Source organism: Gracilinanus agilis, chromosome 4 (assembly GCF_016433145.1).
Source record: "Gracilinanus agilis isolate LMUSP501 chromosome 4, AgileGrace, whole genome shotgun sequence".
Lineage (NCBI taxonomy): Eukaryota > Metazoa > Chordata > Mammalia > Didelphimorphia > Didelphidae > Gracilinanus > Gracilinanus agilis.
In genome coordinates, this window is record NC_058133.1 from 521,701,142 (window position 1) to 521,707,895 (window position 6,754).

Genomic DNA, 6,754 nt, shown 5'->3' on the forward strand with positions numbered 1-6,754 from the left:
CTGGAAAGGAGAGTTGCTCCAAAAGGGAAGTTCACCCAGTGAGTCAGAGACAGAGCCAAGAGCAGAAGGCAAAGCCCCCACAGTTGGGCCCCCTGCCTTTCCCAGCTTCCTTTGTTACAGGGTGAGGGTAAGAATTTTCTTGTCTGCTCTGGTGAAAGGAGGCTCGGTGAGGGCTGCTCCCGCAGGCAGTTTCTCCCTCCTGCTTCTCCCTCCAGCCTCAGTCTCCTTTATAAATGTGCCACGACCGAGCACCAAGATGGCAAAGGGTTCGTGAAGACCCAAGACGTGGCACCGAGCCAGCTTCTAATGGTTACGTTCAGTCCCCTCAGCAGCCCAGCCGCCCAGGCCTAGTTTGACAGTGAGGCAATGTGGCACAGGGGGAAGAGGGCAGGAAATGGCTGGGCTCCTTTCCCACCTCTGCCACTCACCGCCTGAGAGCTTTGGGCTGAGTCACCTATCCTTTCTCGGCCTCCACCTTTCTCAGGAAAATGGGAGCGTTGGTCTGGAAGGGCTCCACTGGGCAGCCATCACCACCAACCTCAGTGAGACAAGGAAGAACATCTCCCGCCTCGGAGGGGCGAGATGGTGCACACTCTGTCGCCCACGCCTAGAAAGTACTCGTGTTTGCCTTTGCTCCGAACGATTCCTAATTTCAGGGACTCGGAGCTCAACACATCCCCTACGCATTGACACCTTTTCTCATCTGCCCAGTTCTTGGTCCTCCACCTCCCAAGAGAACTTGCCTTATTTTGTGCGTTCCCGCGTGTCCATTTGGTGCTGCCCCCAGATTAGAAGCTCTCCGAGGGCAGGCAGTGCTTCGGTTGTATCTTAGTATCCCTAACGGGTAGCACATTTCCTGACAAATTCTCGTTGGCTGAGCTCTGCTTCCCCCATATCTAACACACTGAGTGGCACAGCATGGGCACTCCATAACTATTTGTTCATTGTCTAGGGGGAGCCCCCAGGAGAAGGAAAGCCCAATGACTGAGTCGGGGACTGGCTCTACTCTTGTCTTTGTATTCCGCCCTCCGCGTGTAGTGCCGGGCATGAAGTACGACTTCACTGATGTTTGCTGGCAGCCTGGCTCACTAAAGGCCCCCTCAGCATCCTGCCATGGACTCTGCCAGCTTGGGACGGGGCTTCTTAAGCTGTTCCGGGTCTTCTGGACGGTTGCAGCAGACAGCCCGTCCCAGGACCCTGCGTCTGGGTCCTCCCCCAGCCTTGGGAGTTGTCTTTTGGGATGAGGCCCCGCAAGGCCTCTGCTGATCCCTTCTTCACCGGGTCATTCCAGACTTGGCCAGCTGAGCTTTACATCATTTGGTTGACCAAAGTGCCGGCTCCCTGGGCAGTCACAGAAGTCGCTGGCACTGAGTTGCAAAGGCCAGAAGATTCTCAGCTGGTCGATTCAGAACCGACAAGCAGGGCGCGCCCATGCGGAGCGGGGTCTCGCCTGATCTCAGAGTTGAGGGAAGCTGCCTGCACGTGATCAGGGCAGAATCGCCAGACAGAGGGTAAGGCCAAGAGAACCTCTAACGCGATCGTGAAGCCACGTTGCTCAAGTTCTCAGAGAGGGGGTCAGGCGACACGGAGCAAGTAACTGGGCTAAGTTGTCTGGGGCTGCGCAGGTGGTTGTGCCCAGCCGGATGCCACTGGCCCTGCCCTCCAGTCTTGTCCAAGGCCTCCACACATTCCTCATTGGGCATGCCAACAGCTTGCCAACTCTAGGTCCGGGACCTTGATGGAATGGAAAGCGCGGAATGGAGTCAGCACTAGGGGAAAGGACAGCTCCACGCCAATTACATGGGCATTATAGGACCGTGTGGAAAGCCTATGGCGGGGAATTTACAAGGAGAGGGAGCAGAGCCTCTGGCTAGGGACAATGTGGGACGGTCCCCTTGTTCGTGGGGTTCAAGAAGAGATTCTGAAATGGCTGTTGGATGAGCAACCAAATGAGTGAGTTCATCAGCGCATGTATCATGGGCATCCGCTACAGTAAACACAAAACTCCATATTTGTAATGCCAATAAGAACAATCAAAGACAAAAACGCATGTTATTATACAGACATTCTCATTTGCGTGCCATCGGCAGAGGACTAAAACCCGTGGAACGACGTTATTTTCAAAGGATTAAGATTAAAGGGAGTCAGAGAGTTGCAGCAGCCACTCGGTGGCGTAGCCCCGGTGACGAGCATCATTAAGAAGCGGAATAAATGGACAGAGATACGTGTTGGGAGATAAGGGGGTGGAATAAGGGACGGTCAGCTTGCCGAAACCCTCTAAGCACACAAAAATGGACAATAAAGGGCCTAAAACAAAGGAAAGCAAGAGGGGCGTGTCTCGCTGGAGTGGGAGGGGAGAGTAACCCAGGGAGTGTTGCCACAGGAGGAAGCTTGCAGAGCATTTGCCAGGGGAGCCTTTCTCACTGCTGCAGGAAACAAAATGGATATAAAAGGAGAGATTTAGAAATATTATGGTTTTAAAAGCTGTATTAAGAGCCATTAGAAAATTGAAGCCATGCGCCATATTTTTTAAACATTTATTAATATTCATTTTTGACCTGTTTACATACTTCATGCCCCTACTTTCCCCTTCACCCCCCGCTCTCCCCCCACCATGGCCGACGCACATTTCCACTGGTTGTAACATGTGTCCTTGTCCAGGGCCCATTTCCATATTGTTATTAGTTGCATTGATGTGGTCGTTTCGAGCTACATCCCCAATCATGTCCGCCTCAGCCCCTGCGTTCAAGCAGTTGTTTATCTTCTGTGTTTCCTCTCCTGCAGCTCTTCCTCTGAATGTGGGTAGCATCTTTACTATAAATCCCTCAGAAGCCATGTGCCATATTAAGAGTTAGTTTGAGGGGACAGCTGGGTAGCTCAGTGGATGGAGAGTCAGGCCTAGAGATGAGAGGTCCTGGGTTCAAACCTGGCCTCAGCCACTTCCCAGCTGTGTGACCCTGGGCAAGTCACTTGGCACTCTTCCACCTAGGAATACACAGAAGTTAAGGGTTCAAAAAAATAATTTTAAAAAAGAGTTAGTTTGAAAAGACCCCGTCATTACCTCCTCCTCCCATCCTGGCTCCGCTCCAAATTACCAAAGAGGAGGTACCCAATCAGTCTCTCACTATTTAGCCTTCTATCTATGTGATTACACTTCCTGCCCACGTGATTACACAAGCGAGGAAGCCAGTTGGCTCTTGGGAAATGTAGTTTGAAAGAGAAAGACCTCCAAGAATGGATGCAAAACTAAAAGAGCAGAACCGGGAGCACATTGTACACAGAGATGGATACATTGTAGCACGATCGAATGTAACTGACTTCTCTATTAGCAGCAATGCAATGACCCAGGACAACCCCGAGGGACTTAGAAGAAAGAACTGTGGGAGCAGAAATGCAGAAGAAAAACATAAGATCGATCCCATGGCTCGATGGGGATAGGATTGGGGTTTGGGCAATAAAAGATCACTCTACTTCAAATATGAACAATATGGAAATAGGTTTTGAACAATGACACACGTATAATCCAGTGGAAGTGCTTATGGGGAGGAGGGAAGGGGGGGGGGAAATCATGAATCATGAAAATATTCTAAATAAATTAATTAATTTAAAAAACAGCTACAAGCAAAGCCTCTAAGAAAAACCATGAAATGGACACAAGCCCAAAAAGAATTCCTCTAAGAGTTCAAAGAGGATTTTAAAAATCAGATAAGAGAAATAGAGGATGAGGTCCCTGAGAGCAGGTCAGAGTTATACCCTCATTGCAAGCTTGCAAAGGGACATGATGTAGCAAGCAGTCGTTTAAGGATGAGGAAAAGTAACTCCTCCTGCTAGTAGGTACCGTCTACTCTCACGGAATCTGATGGGCACGTTTGGTTGTATGTAAAGACTCAAGTAGGCCTTTAGGGTTCAAGAAAGCTTGTGGCTTCCTTTCAGGCTTTCCAATGAAACTTTTGTGGCCCGGACATTTCCCCGTGCATCTCTCGATGGACCTCGGACCCTGGAGGAGACAGCCAGTACGGTCATTAATATATCTGTATTTCCTTTGTCCCTGAGCACCTTCTGTGCTGAGTCCTCTCCATTGGCTTGGGGGCAGGCTTTCCTCACCAGATGAATCTAGCACGATGCGCCCCGTGAGATTCTTCCAGACTCGGCACAGACCCCATTTCTTACGTGGCCCCGGGAGTGTCTGAGCCTCCCCTCCCGGTCATGTGGACAGATCGACACCGCATTAAACACACACAGCCACGAGGGCTCTTTCATGCTCGGCTTCTAAAGGGCCAAAACGCGGAGCATCTAGGAAGAAGCACCCAAGATCTAGGCCTGGCCAGAACCCTTCCAAAGCCATCAGTTCCCCCCTCGATGTGACAGACCCGGGAACTGGGGTCGGAAGGGCTGCATTGTTTTGCCTCGGGCCATCCCTCTGATCAGTGTCCAAAGTAGGATTTGAGCCCATTTGCAGCCCTGCATTCACGAGCCTTTGCCATCCCCATCTGAATATGAAGAGAGAAACAATAACAAAGATGGCGTCTGACTTCGTTCAAAGCGCCTATCGTTTATCCCGCCACGTGCTATTCCTCCTTAATTAAGGTGCCCGCTGATACGGCGTGCCACCTTTGGCTCCTGGGGCACCCTCCCACCCTGCCGCGAATGAAGGGGGCTTCTCTGGCCTCTGAGGAATGGCTGAGCTCCAGATTCCGGCCTCTGTGACTGATGACTGGCAGCAGGGATGAGGTGGGGGAGGGAGGTGCTCTCTGCAGCTGCTTATCTGGCCAGCTTCAGGACAGCTGTCAGCCCTTCAATAGCCCCCACATCTGCTCGTAGCCCTAATTAGCCTGAGCCACGGGGAGCCCCAGCAAGCAGAGGAGAGGGGGACCCGCTCTGCCTGATTCTGATTCTCCGTCCTGCCAAAGCCTCGGGTTTGCGCCTACTGCTCGCTCTCTTCCCGCTGCCACAGAGGCGTGGAGTCCCTGCAGACGCAGAAGAATGCATGCTGGGCTTTGCCGTCCCTCTTTCCCGGGGGGGGGGGGGCCGCCTCCCTCCCCCTGGGCCCTGCTTCCACAGGAGGCCTTTCTCGGGCCGAGCTACGCGTGCCTTCCCTCTACCCTGCTTGCTCCTTGTCTGGACCGGGTGCAGGCATGGTGGCTCCCTGAGGGCGGCAGCCATCCTCGCCTTTCTTCGTGTCTCCATCAGTGCGGCTGATGGGAGGTCTCAGCGCCCCCCCTCGGCGCTCCCCATAAGTGGCTCCGCTCGGGAAGATCAATGGATTCGAAGCGGAGCTTTCTGTCGGCCCCTCCCGTCCTACGGGATGTCGGACGAGCTTCCGAAGAGCCTGGAAGTGAGGCCTCCAAGTGACCTAATCCAAGTGGCTGTTTGGCAGATCCAGAGAGCCCGAAGCCCCGCGGCTCGGCCCAACGAGGCCCGGATCTCCCCAGACTCGGCCGAACGGGGGTCCCCCCCCACCACAGGGCCTTCTGCGGGGCTACATTCATTCGTTAGCCCGGCATCTGGCTGAGATCAGAAAAGATCATCGAGTGAGACGGGGAAGGGCTTCTGGACCGCCCCCCCAGCCCCCTCGGTGCCCAGAGAGGGCAACAGAGGCTCACAGGGGCACACAGCAGTAGGTGACTGAGCCCAGCTTCAGCCTCGACTCTCCCGTCTCTAGAGCCAGCGGCTGTTTCCAGACACCCTCCAGCCTCCTTCGAGCTCCACTCGGCCTTGGTTCCTCCTCTGTAAAAAGGAAAGAGATGGACTGGCCCGTGTCTAGGCTGCCTCCCAGGGCGGGTGTGATGGCTGACCCTCTGGACCTTGTTCAGACACGGCCCAGCTTCCTACACATCATCTCTGGTCCACTACTGCGGGGCCAAGTACAGCCGCTGCCACGCGGAGACCAGCACCAAGGACAGAGGCCCTTCCCTCCTCCCTTCATTCCCCCCCAGCCCTGGATCCCAATGGCCCTTTGGGCCCTCCAACCCCTGCTCCACTCAACTGGCGAGACACAGGCCTGGCCAGGTCGCTCCCTTCTCCCGAAGCTTCTGTGGCTCCCTTAAGCCCTAAAAGAGTACATAGAAACGATTCGGCCCACCGCTCTTCCGCTGTTACCTTTCGGGCGCCCTCTGCTCCAGTCAGCCCAAATGACTAAGCGCCCCTGACGCTGATGGCCCGGCTCCTCGCCCTGCTTTTGATCCCGCCATTCCCCAAGCCAGGAAGGCACTCCCGGCCCGACCGCCATCTTTCAGGGCCTCAACTTCCTTCAGCCCTCGCCGAGCCTCCACACTTGCCAGTGCGCTTCTCAGGGACCCCACCGAGATGACCTCATGCAACCTGTCAGTGGACGGAGTGAGATTGGAGTCAGAAAGTCCTGGAATCCAATCCTCCCTCTGGCTTCCGAGCCTCAGACTCTGCATCTGTGAAACCTTGTCCGCTTCCCTGTCATGGGGAGATCAGGAATCCGAACGGCTTCGCAAATTCTGTGGCCCACGTGCCCGGCTTTTAGGTGTACGTTGTGGGGCAGCCGGGCAGGAAGTGCATCGAGAGTCAGGCCTGGGGAGGGGAGGTCCTGGGTTTAAATCTGCCCTCAGAACCCTCCTAGCTGTGTGACCCTGGGCAGGGAAGGAGGGAAGGAGGGAAGGAAGGAAGGAAGGAAGGAAGGAGGGAAGGAGGGAAGGAAGGAAGGAAGGAAGGAAGGAGGGAAGGAAGGAGGGAAAGAAGGAAGGAAGGAGGGAAGGAAGGAAGGAAGGAAGGAAGGAGGGAAGGA